Raw genomic sequence first — 12561 nt, forward strand, 5'->3', positions numbered from 1 at the left:
ACTGCCTTAGCTCACAGCCACAGCCCTGTGGGAGAGCAGCTCCAACCTGCTCCTCCAGGTACTGCTCTGGGGAAAGTCTTCTAGCTGTGCTGGAGCTGAAGCCATCCCACTGCTTCAGGTTGTCCCTGTTTCCCTTGGGAGCAGTCCATGACTCAGAGGGCTGAGGAGCTCCTGGTGGCTGGGCAGGAGGAATGATGGGGACACAGAGGTGTGATGGATGTGTTCCCTGAGGACTGTATGTGGTGTCACCATATGCAACATGCCAAAGATCCCAGTGAGCAGTTAACTTCACCCACCTAACTTCTTTCAGGTATAACTTGCCTTTGGTTTTTATTCTGTGCATCCATGCATTCCTTCCTGCTGCATAGTGACACACCAAGTAAAGGCAAACATTTTCAGGCACAGAAAATAAGCAGACCAGAACTCTCTGGATCCTGTGCTGCCTTTGCCCTCAGACTTGCCTTCTTCAGCAGCTGTTGGTCTTCCTCCCTCCTCTTTTTACTGTGGATCCACACAGATGTCTTAAATATGAGGGAATCGGCACAAAAGCTGGAAAAAACCTCCTTACTGCGACATGTGCAGCTCTTCTTGCCCAGAACTGTGGCAAATGGCACATGTGTTACTGGAGCAGGAAACAGAACAGTTGGCTCTGAGGAAAATAGTTTTCCCAGGAACAGGTTTCTGCTGTAGATATTTAACTGCAACAAAGCCAATGTCAGAATTTAACAAGCTGCTTTGGTGGAGCTCCAGGATGGGGTGAGACATGGAGGGGGAGCTCTGGGAAATGGGATCAGAGGCAAACAGAAGGTGCAAAAGCAAAAGTGTGACACAAAATCACCCTGTGAGAAGCATGGCTGGTTCACATGTGGGACTGAGTAGGAGAGAAGCAGGGAGTAAATCCAGAGTAGGAGAGAGGAACCAGTGTGGGACGAGCAGTCGATGTGTCTGTGTTGGGGTGGGACATAATAATGTTTTCCCAGGGCTGAAGCTGGCTTGGTCCATACTGCAGTTATGCTGTTCCCAGTAAAGCATAGCTGGAAGTTTGCCCTCCCCAGCCCTGCTGCTCGTTCCCACCCTGGCAACAGCTGACAACTCTGAGGACACCAATTAATTCAGTTCAGGGTAGCTGTGCAGTGATCTAAACCCATAATTTAAACTCCTTTGTCCCAGCTTTCAGCTCTGTGTGATTTTTTGCTGTATTTATTTGTTGTTTTGTAAATTGTTTCCTGTCTGTCTTACTAATGGGACAAACAATTGCAGTAGGAGTGGCAGAATTTGGAATATATATTTATCAGTTGCTGGATTTGAAGTGATGCTGGGACCTTGGGGAATGCTGTGGTTCCAGTTCCTTTTGCAGTCAGGAGTACTGGCCCTTGGGACAGGGAGCCTGGGGTATTTGGCCCCTGGCTGGGGAGCACAGGAGGGTCTGACTCCAAACTGGCATCTCCCCTCAGCCCAGGACACCCTGCAGGCAGGTGCCTGCAGTCACCCTCCTGGGTTTTTAAAAGAAACTTTGAAGAGCATTTGCTATTTCTTTTGCCTCGTGGTTGTTTACACAGTCAAATATTTTTGCTGAATGTGACTGAAGCTTTGTTTTGTTTTTATTCCCAGTGAATAAGCTGCTTACCTGAACACCCAACTGGAACCTGGTTTGGCCCAGAGCCTGAACCAGCTGACACTGTGGGCAAGAAGTGGTCACAGGCAAGAGGCCAATTAAGCCAGGATATTCTAAATCCATCTGATGACATTGAGCTCTTGTTTGTACTGACTGAAGAACCAAAGGGGCCTGGCAGCCCAGCAGGGATCTTCTGCACTCTTTAGAACTCAGGTTTCAAAGGTGCTGAATGCAGGGTGGACAGTATTGGGGTTGGAACTAGACAGTCTTTAAGATCCCTTCCAACCATTCTATCATGCTATGACAGTGTTTGCCTTCTGAAAATAGTCACATTGTATTTTCAAAGGAAATAAAGAATAGCCAAGATTCCATTCTTCCAAAGGGAAAATAATTTCATTTGCTCCCATGATCATTAGACAGGGCTGGGAGAAGGGAGTTGCCATCAGGAGGCAGGATAGTTTCAGAGCTGAGCACTGGAAAACTCCCACATTTGCTGTTGCCTTGTAAACAGAAAGTGGTGAGAACATTTGTGACATTTGAAGGGACATTGCTGCTATCTCAGGTCACCCACCCTGGCTTTGGGGCAACACACAGTACATTTCACTGGTTTTTTTTGGTTTTTTTTAACTGCCAGACACCATTCGTGTGAAATAGAAATTGTTCCAAATGTCAGGAGCTGGCTTTGCTTTGTGCAGGAAGCAAATGCTTTCTTCTTCAAAGGCAGAGGCAGTTTCCCACTGAGGGTCAGCCCCGTGCTTGCTGCCTCAGCCAGGTACCCTGGGAGGCAGGTGTTGCCGTCCTCACCTGGAGGTCTGTCCCTGTGCTGCTGCTACAGACAGAGGTTTGAGAAAGGGCTTATGGACCCGAAGACACAGCTGGATTTCCAGGAATGTGGGGTGACTTTCAGTGCACAGTGGGGGCTGGGGGGGAGGCACGAAGGAACGTGCTGGGCTGTCAGCTTTGGAGGGCCAGGAGTCTGTGCAGCATTCCTGCCCCCTTCTTCTCTTCCTCCCTGGGGCAGCAGTTCCTTAGTTAAGAAGCAGCTACTCACGAGCTCAAGGGCTGAAGAGCACATGGTCATGGCAGTCCCTTGCCCCCTACTCGATAGCCAAGCTGCCCTCATGCTCGCAGGGTTCTGTCCCCACAAGGGCTTTCTCAGCCCTGGAATCAGCCCTCATTCCCAGTCTCTTCCCAGGTCCTTGGTGCCCAGAGCTGTGCCGGGCAGTGGGGGCTCTGTGCTTGCTGTGTATGGACGGGCTCTCTCTCTGAGCACAAACTTTCTGTTTTGGTGGCACATCCTCCAATTTCTCTGTAGAATTCCTTCACACCTATTTTTCTCTTCTTTTTCTTTTGGTTCTTATTTATTTTAAGCACCAGCAGAGGTGCTGCTTGGGTCCCTTTGGCCTTGTGCAGATGATGCTGAGGCTGTGAAAGTGCCAGGGATTTATACGTGTTTTCCATTGACACTATGGGAAAGACCTTGCAACCCAAGTGCACTGCCTTGATTGATTTCTTCTCATTACAGCTCTGAATTATTTGCAGAGGAAAATGACAAGGCTTTATTTTCTCATGGTGCTTTATCTTTTTACAAAAATGCATCCAATGAAGCTGCTAATGGAAAAGCTTTTAACCTCAAGCAGAGGGTGATCCGTGTCCGTCCGGGTGAGGTGTGACGTGCTGTGCTGATGAATGCCCTGGGCTGCAGCAACCTGCTGCCACCTTCACAGCCCTTCCCAGGTCACTGGGAGATGGACCAGACAGCCCAGGGTGACTGGCAGAGCAGCAGAATGAACTGTTTGCTTCAAAAATTGAAGAGAACAGAAAAGACAACTCCATTCCCCTGCTTTGGAGGCAGGGATACTTCATAGTGGGTCTGGGTGCACTGGTGGATTCCAGACAGCCTGGGCAGCTGGAGGGATGGTGCCGGTTGTGATCCATGACAAAATGAAAAACAGATTCCCAGGCATATGGGAGGAATTATCAGGTGAAACATTCTCTTCCCTGACAGGCAAAGCATGGAGGGCCTGGGATGAGGCACTGCCAGGTGCATCCTGTGCCAGCAATGGTTCTCCCCTGGTTACACCTTGTCGGGTATTACTTTTAAGCCTACAGCATTTTCTAATGGTGAAAAAACAGGCTGGCTGGGCATTTGGGGAGAGAGATACAGCTCTGAGGAAGAAGATAAAGAGCTTCTGCAAATATTTATGCACAGAAAATCAAAGGATTGGTAAGGAACCTCATTTACAGAGGACTTGGATGTGTTTGTGTAGTTGAAGAAGGTGCAGAAAACAGCAGCTGTTTACCACAGAATGTGCTGGTTTAGGGGTTACCTACTGTCATGTCCAGAAGTGAGGTGAAAGAGGGGAGGCTTTTGTGCTGTTCCCTCCTGGTACAAACCCAAGGGAAATTCTTGGTGCTGGGCAGGTGAGTGTGCTTGGGCTGATGCTCCCAGGTGCCTCTGCCAGAGCCATCAGTAACTCCCTGTGCTTGCTCACCATCTTTATTTAATCCTCTGCATAGGGAGTGGCAATCCTGTGAAAGGGAACAGGTGCCCTCTGCTCCTGGCTGGGCCTGGTCCTGCCCTGCCAGGAGGCTCCTAACTTGGGGGTTCCAGGCAGCCATCACCAGCACAGGTAAGAAGCCTCTGCTCTCGGCCTTTCCATGGGGAAGGGGATGAGCAGGTTTCCTTGTCATTGCTAGGGATTGTGAGTATGGTGGTCACAGACCTGAGAGTGGAAGGGCTGTGCTCCATCCCCATCCTGGAGAAGGGGAAGGAATGGTGTGAGGATGAAGTTATCTTCAAGGGGCCTTAAAGCCATTTGGTGCTGTGGTGGTGGGATACTCTAAGAGCAGGGAGGGCATTTTGGTCACACCAGCAGCCCACAGCTGGACTTCAAGTTTTAAGATGACCCTGAGCCCATTTTCACCCACAGTGTAAATTTGTTTCCTCCAGTGTTCTATATTGTGCAGTGACCTATTTTACAGGGTTTTTTTTTTAAAGTACTGGGAAAATTGCCAAAAAGTTAAGTCTTAATTTTTCCAAGGCTGGCCTGTCAGTTCCTGCCTGTCCATACGGGAACAGTGAACAGTGGGGAGTGAGTTTGCAGCTGGAGCTTGGTGTCCCCTGGGGAGCTCAGAGCAGCCTTGGCTCCATGGAGCCTGCCCAGGTTTTCCAACTCCTGGTTTTAAACCATCTCCTGGTAATAAAATGCAAACTTTTACGTAACGGCTCATTGAAGTCACTGATAGGCACCTCAGTGCCAGTGACCCTTGAGGTGTGGGGATGCTGTGGCTGAGCCTTACAGGCTCTGCTCTGCACTGGGTGTCTGTCCCTGCATCCATCCATCCCTCTTGAGCTGGCCATTGCCTGCAAGCTTGGTTTTCCTTGTTGGCTGCTGCACTCTCTGTGACTGCTTTAAAGCTGAAATAAGTTGGGCTCATCAGTCACATTAATTTTTCCTGAGTGCATGTGGTTATTTGGCTTTGGAAGGAAGGAAACGAATTTTACTGAACATGGCAATGAATCAGAGTTGTTTTTTGTAGCCATCTTTGAGTCCTGCTGGAAACATAAACGAGCAGTGGGAGGAGGTTGCAGGGCTGCAGTTCCAATTAGAGACCGTCTGCTCAAGTTCACAGGCTTCAGGTGATTTGTACAAAGTGCTTGCAGGGCTGTGGATGCCTCAGCTGACTGGGGAGGGAAGGAGGTCAGTGCTCACCTGAAATATGCCCATGATTAGCTGTGCTGCTCGCTGTTTCTGCAGGGCATCATTTAAAAACAATTTTTCTGAATTGCACCATCTGGAGGGAAGAAAAAATCCATGAAGTATTTACATGAGGCTTGATGCTCTCCCCACCTTGCCAGCACCATGTGCAGCTCCTCAGTCTGTGCCATTCTCAGATCCTGGGCCTGGATAAGACAGCGATGGCCAGGGCATGGGAGCTGCCAGTGCTCCCAGGTGGGTGTGTGGGGAGCTGCGATGGCCTCAGCTTGGGCTCTCTGTGCCTGCAGGTGTGTCCTGGCTGGGAGGCAGCTCAGGCAGAGAGCATGTGCAGCTGGGTCTGACATAAGGACTCTGCTGCTCCACTTCTGTGGGAGAAATGCTCCATGTACCAGCTGGTCATCTCCCAGTATGTCAGGGATGTGGCTGGGGCTGGTTTGGTGGCAATGGTGGCCACTTGTGCATCCTTTTTTCACTTGAGAAACCCAGTACAGGAGCAGCACAGGTCTGTGACACTCCTAGTGCTGGCTCCCTGGGTGGTTTAGAAATGCCTCTTTCAGGTCTCACCAAAATACCACTTCTGCTGCGTTGTCCAGGATTTTAGTTTTGCTGGAGCTGTAGATAAACTAAAGGTGAACAAAGTGAGGATTTGAGAAAGGCTAAGCCCAGCTTTGCATCTGCTGCCTCCCAGGATGATGTTTGACACCAGCTGGCAAACCCATAAACATGGAACCCATAGCTATAATTATCCTTCTGAGAGCTGATCTCTGAGCTGTTAAATTGGTGGTGAATTGCACCTTAAAAGCAAACCAGGATGAAATGGCTTATCCTTGCCCTGCCCCACAGCCTGGGAACAACAGCAAACCTCCCTGCACCCTGGGTGCATAGATCTATCCCTTTGTGGGCTCCCAGAAACAGGTCACACATCAGTGGTGGTTTGTGCTGCCCATGAGAAGGGAAATGCAGCCATTCCCTTAGCAAGTGTATTCTTTCCTTCAGTTAAAAAAAATAAAATGTGCACTTTTCCTGATAAGCTGTTTGTCACTGAGTTTTCTCATGAGAATAAATTCAGACAGCACCAGTGCAGGCACAGCAGTGCCCCTGGTATGTGATTAAGGCAGCATGGTCTGTGATGTCCTGAAGGTGCCTCCAAGCCCTGCTCCTCTCTGGGAGACTCCTGCTGTGGAGAAGATGCTCTGCTGACATTGCCTGCTCCCAGGTCGCAAATCTCACCTCCTTGAACCCTGTTTGAGTCATGTCTGGCATGTGTTTTCAGGCTTTATTCTGCAAGAGGGAGAAGCCTGGAGTGTCCTTGAGCCACACAGATCCCACAAACCAGAGGTTCTGCAAAGCAAAACCTATGGCTTTTCCTTCTTTTTCACTATAAAAGGAATAGTTTCTCAAATCTCTAACCCTATTGCTGTGTGCCCTGTGTTAATGAGCTTCATTTTGATGTCTTTGGGTTCTCCCCCCATTCCCTCCATCCTTTGGCCTCCACCTTCACGTAGAACATCTGAATGTGTCTCCATGCAGGGCACAGGATTTGCAGGGCTGGGTGTCTCTTCTGCTCTCTACATGTGAGCAATGAAAGATAAACTGAGGCCCCAGGAAAACCAGCAACTTTGCACTGCGTTCCTCAGCCATGGGATCCCAACAATTTGGTTTGGCCCCTGCAGTAGGGGCTGTCACTGTGTTGGTACCTTTTGGTACCAGGCTGGCTTTTAATAGACATGTGGATGTGGCACCTGAGAATGTGGTTCAGTGGTGGCCTTGGCAGCACTGAGGGAATGGTTGAGCTTGATGGTCTTAGAGGGCTTTTACAACCTGAATAATTCTATGATTGATTGGTTGATTGTTCTGCTTTTCAATATCACTGTAATTGAGGGCTGAGAGGATAATAAATTCAACAGCAATTCTTCTGTTATCCTTTTTCCATCTTCCTTCCATAAAACTCCTTGTTAATGCCGGGTACTCACAGCTGACCCTGCCAGGGCACCTGTGTGAGGCAGGACAGTGAGCTGGGGTTATTTCAGAAGAGACAGTTCACAATTCCATTATCTTGTAATTCTGGAGAGGGCTTTAGTAAGCCAGGAATGTACACAGGATAAATGCACCTTTGTTTCACTTTCAGGAAAACGTTCCCAAGAAGGAACAGCCTGGTCTGCTCAGTGTTACCTGTGCTTTTCAGCTGATTGAATTTCATTGACCAGGTTAATATTGAGCCCTTGTGCAATTACTGGGAAAGAATAGAATATCATTTCTTTTTGCCCAACTTTTGTGCTGTGGAAGGAAGGTAGGTTTATATTTCAAATAGTCTTTTAATCGTGCAAGCAGGCTCTTGTTAAAAAAAACCCTTTAATTTAAGGCGGGCTGGAAGAGCGCAGTTCTGGAAATTGTTCTCCAAGTAAAACTTGGATTTTTTTTTTTTTTAAATGCTGAGCTACAGCTAAAGAAGCCGTTAATCTTGTTTACAGAATAAGCTTGATGTAAACCTGCATGGCTTCTCTGTGACCAAAGCACTCTTACCTGCATAGCTCAGAGTGCAGGACTGGGAGAGCTGGTGGCTGTATGTAGATCTGTGTTTGGGGTTTTTTTTATAATTCTTGGCTTTATGGTTGTTCAAAATCTAACTGTGCAGGTCCTGGTTGGTTTTAAATGTGGGGAATAATCCCTGCCTTCAGATCTCAGCTACACTAAGAGGGTCTGTTGGCAGGCTAAGGGCAGGCTGAGTTCTCCACAGGGCAGGGATTTGTGGGGAGAGCAGGAGGCACTGAGCAAGAAAGGGTTTTACTGAGAGTTCTGATTCTGGGTACTCCTAGCTCACATATACTCTCAAAAAGGGTCTCAAACAGGGTCAGAAACCTGCTATTTTTGCATGAAATTTAAGTGCTGAATTTAAATGAAATTTTGAACATCTAAGATCAATCCAAATGTTTTCTGTGCCGAATCTGTTGCATTAAAAATAACAACAAACATGGAAATTGAAAACTATGGGATGTCTGTTTTGACACTTCTGACAGCATTTAATGACATGTTGTCAATGGGTTAGTTAAACGTGGTCTTAATACAGTACCACTTTCCAGTGCAAAAGAGGCTTGGTGTAAACTCTCTGGGAATGTTTTCCCTCAGGCAGCTGGGTGGGTGGGTGAGTGTTTCCTTATGCTTGGGCACTGGGTGGTTGGGAATGCTGCAGGAGGCTGGGATGCTGCACCCCAGGGGATGTGAGACGCTGTCCTACTGCTTTTCCAGGGACCCCAGTGCCTTCTCACAGTGCTGAGCTCATGCCAATGCTCACACAGTGATGGGTGCCTGGTTGCTTTCTCCATAAATCCATCCTGCTGCAGCCAAAGTTGCTGTTCCCAAGGCTAAATGATTATTTATGAGTCAGAGCAGTGAGGCGGGAGCTCAGAGCAGAGCGGTAGTAAACAGGATCCTACAGTCTCTGAGAACTGCTGACTTACAGAATGCAGCACCTCCACCTCTCAGAAAAGCACCACTAATAGGTTATTTTCACGTTGTTGTCTCTTCGTGGTTATGGCTAATGAATCACAGCAGACTCAGCTCTGAAAATCACGTTCAAACACGTGCTTACCCCAATCCAGGAATTTTAAATATCCAGACTGCCTAAGCTTGGTTCCTGGTGCTTTAACCTCAGCTTGTGTTTGTTTGAATGAGGTTTGGGCAGCCCAACAATTGAGTAAATAGGGTTTTTTTACTTCCACCACTGTAACATCACTGGTACTTGTAATTGCAAATGTGTACAGTCAATAGCTGACTTCACTTGGGGAGTGCTACAGCTTCCATCCCATGCTCAGAGAAGACCTTTCCTTCCTCTCCATGATGCATGTCTGTCTGCTGCTTCTGTAGTATTTATTTAATTTCAGCTGTCACTGGTCATGTTATGTTTTGCTTCTGCCTGCAGTTTTCAAGATCAGATTCAGGTTTATTTGAACCAGAAGCAAGAGCCCACATGGGATTCCAGGGAGCTCCAGATGGAATGTGTGCATGACATAACAGGACGATATCAAAAAGCTGTTTGCAGTAGTTGTCTACCATGAGTTTTTTGGGAGGATTACTTCAGAGCAAAGTATGTTTAAAAGCTTGTCTGAATTCCAAGAGCCAATTGGCCAAGCTGTGTCTTTTGGTCAATGAGCTTTCTTATGTTGGTTCATCTTTAATGGCTTTATCTGCTCACTGGCAACATGGACAGGGCAGTTGGTTTTCTTTAAATACAGGGAAAGGAATGAAACTTGGTTGTGGGTTATTTGCCTTGACAACATTTAATTGTAAAACTGGGAGAGGTTGGAATTTATCAGCACCAGGTCATCTTCCACCAATTCTACCTGATGTTTGCTGAAGTTTGGGGTATATAAAATCTCTGCAGAGCTTTTGGTGGTAGTCATAATTGGCAGTAGTATTTAAGAGGGTTGGAGAGTTCTTGTATCTGAAAACATCCCTCTGGTTTTCCAGCTGCATGGCTACTTGAGCAGCTTGCTGGGAGCTGACGAACTGCTGAGCTTGAAGGGAGACAGCAATGAGTCTGTCTCCTGCCTGTCAGCTATGAAAAACAGTGGGATAGATGGAACTGGAGTTATTTCCAACAGTGGCATCTTGCTTTCTTGTGTTGGGTTGCCAAGGCAGCCTGGCAATTGTGGTAACATCTGCAGGGCTGGAATGCCCCAAACTTTCATAGTTTCCTCCCTGTAGTTTTGATTTTGAGGAACACCAAGGTGAAGTAACATGGGTGAGGTGAGAGGGGTGGGGTGGCTCTGTGGGATGGCTTTGTGACTGTGTGCTCATGGGAGCTCTGACTGGGGAACTGTCTCCTGTGGTAATATGAAGGGTTAAAAAAGCACAATAAATAACAGCAGGAAACTACTGGGCTTTGATGTATTCTGCAAAAAGACTGTGCTGTTTTCAGTCCCATGCAGCTGGCAGTTTTCTGTTTTCAATAACTTAAAAAGTAGAGCCATAGAATTTCAATCACCTTCCATCTTACCAAGAGCCTGACTCCTCCAGAATAACTCAGAGGAATTGACTCAACCATATTTTTCATGTTTCCCAAATGAGCAGTGCAAAGCCATGGAAATTAGGAAATAGGCAGCTGGGCCATCTCCATCCTTCTAAGAAGATGAAGGTCAAAGACACCTTCATTCTTCTCAACATTTTTACTCCCAAAAGGGTCATAAAAATGAGCACAGCACAAAGCAATTAATTGTGGAGAAAACCAATTCTTACGGCCTGTTAAAGTATAGAGAGTGAGTTCCTTTGGTGCTAGCTCTGTATTTGGTGGTATCTTCTTACTCTATCTCAGACCTTAAATTGATCTACATGAGAGATAGCAAAATTAAAATAGCTTCTTACATTCTTGCCCCTACTTTCCCCCACCCCCTCTGTTGTCTATTCTGCATCATTCCCAACTCCTCCATGTTTCTCAGGTGTCAGACTGACAGGAACCCTTTGTCCCCATGGCACACACCTGTCACTGCTTCATTTGTCTTCTCTTCCCAACACTATGTGGCAAATCTGGAAATCCCTGAACTACCTGTCATCTTCCTGTTCCACTCTAGACAGCTTTTATTCTTTTGTGTGCAATGCAGGTAAACAATCTTCCTATTAAACAGAACTCATAAATCTGAGTTTGTGCAGGTTAAGATCCAGTGAGGGAATCGCTGCATGTGTCAACTAGAGCAAACTCCCCCTCTTACACCAAGGGCAAGGGCTGTAGAGCCTTGGCTTTGTTCACATTTGATGAGTCACTGATAATTTTTTTTTATGAAATCTTCATCTTGTGCTGGTTCCTTATCTGAAACCGTATCTTTGCTTGTGGCATCATTTTGCTTTCCACACTCACTGTCTAGAGAGATCTTTACTCCTTCATATTTTCTGAAATAGTAGCAATGGATTGCTCAGAAAACAAAATGAAAATCCATCTTCACCTCTTGGGTACCAACCTTCCAGGTTAGATCTAACCTGGCCCAGTTTCTGCATCTTTTTGCACTGTATGTCTTCATTTGGCTCTCACATGCACTTAAATATGTGTTAAATAATCACAGTACGTTGATTTCTTGATTCTGAATCCCAAGGCTCAAGTCTGTTCTCTGTTTTCAGTCAAATGAATAGTTATAATGAAAAACAGAAAATAAAAGACAAATGATAGGGGCTATTTTCTGAAAAACAACCCTGTATTTGGACATTTTCATGAGAGGCATCTTGCAGTTCTCAGAGAATGGCTGTATTTGCCATTGCATCAAGTCTTCCAACCTTGCTGCCTTGTGTTCTCTTCATTTGTTTGGAAAAGGAGATCTGGAAATTACATCCTGAACATATTTAAAACATATGTCACGGAACAACTGTCACTTACTGTTACATTTATGCCTTAGCCAGCCAAATTAGCTGAGAGCACAAGTCTAGACACCAGGATAAATGCCCTATTTTGGTGGGGTTTATGTGCAATACTCACTTATGTTCCAAGGAGGTGATTGTGGTGAACATGCCTGTTGTGAGCAGTGAGAGTGTTAAGTCTGAACTTGCTGAACTCTTTTAAGTCTGTGCTTGTAAAGCAGAGGAGGATTTCAGAGTCATGTACTACTTGAGCTCATTTTAGCCCTGAGCCTTTCTTAAGGCAAGCCCATCCCTGCTTTCGGGTGCACACACACTGGTCATTACGGAAGGATTTCAGGCCTCCCCAAGGAGGTTTGTGACTAATAAGAAACTTAAAGTGAAGCTGGACTTGTCAGTCAAGTGAACAGAAGTCTGAAAAATCCTCACATAAAGGAGAAAAAGGGAAAAAACAGACGGAGCATGCAGTTTCCCACATCCATAAGGTACAATTTCTCTTCTCACCAGATCGTTCTGTTTCAAGTATTCCATGATTGCTATGAAAGGAACTGTTGCCATTAGCATGACCTCAACTGCTCAGTGAAGCATGATGGCATCTGTATTGTTTTATGCTTTCTATGCCACACTAATGTAATAATGATTTTGAGCTTAGTTTAAGCATTTTCCTGTTTACATTTAATATAACTGGAAGTTATTGATAGGCAACTGGTCTCTGTTTTCATTAGCCTGCAGTTGTGCCCAATAGCATTTAATGATTTTCTAAACCAAAGACATTGCATCTCTTTTAAAGACTGTGGCATACAGAAAATTGTCAAATTATTTGCAATGAATTTTATGACAGAAGTCTCTGGAAATAGGCCAAATAAGGATTGGGAAAGAACACAT

This window comes from Pithys albifrons, chromosome 15, assembly GCF_047495875.1.
Source record: "Pithys albifrons albifrons isolate INPA30051 chromosome 15, PitAlb_v1, whole genome shotgun sequence".
Lineage (NCBI taxonomy): Eukaryota > Metazoa > Chordata > Aves > Passeriformes > Thamnophilidae > Pithys > Pithys albifrons.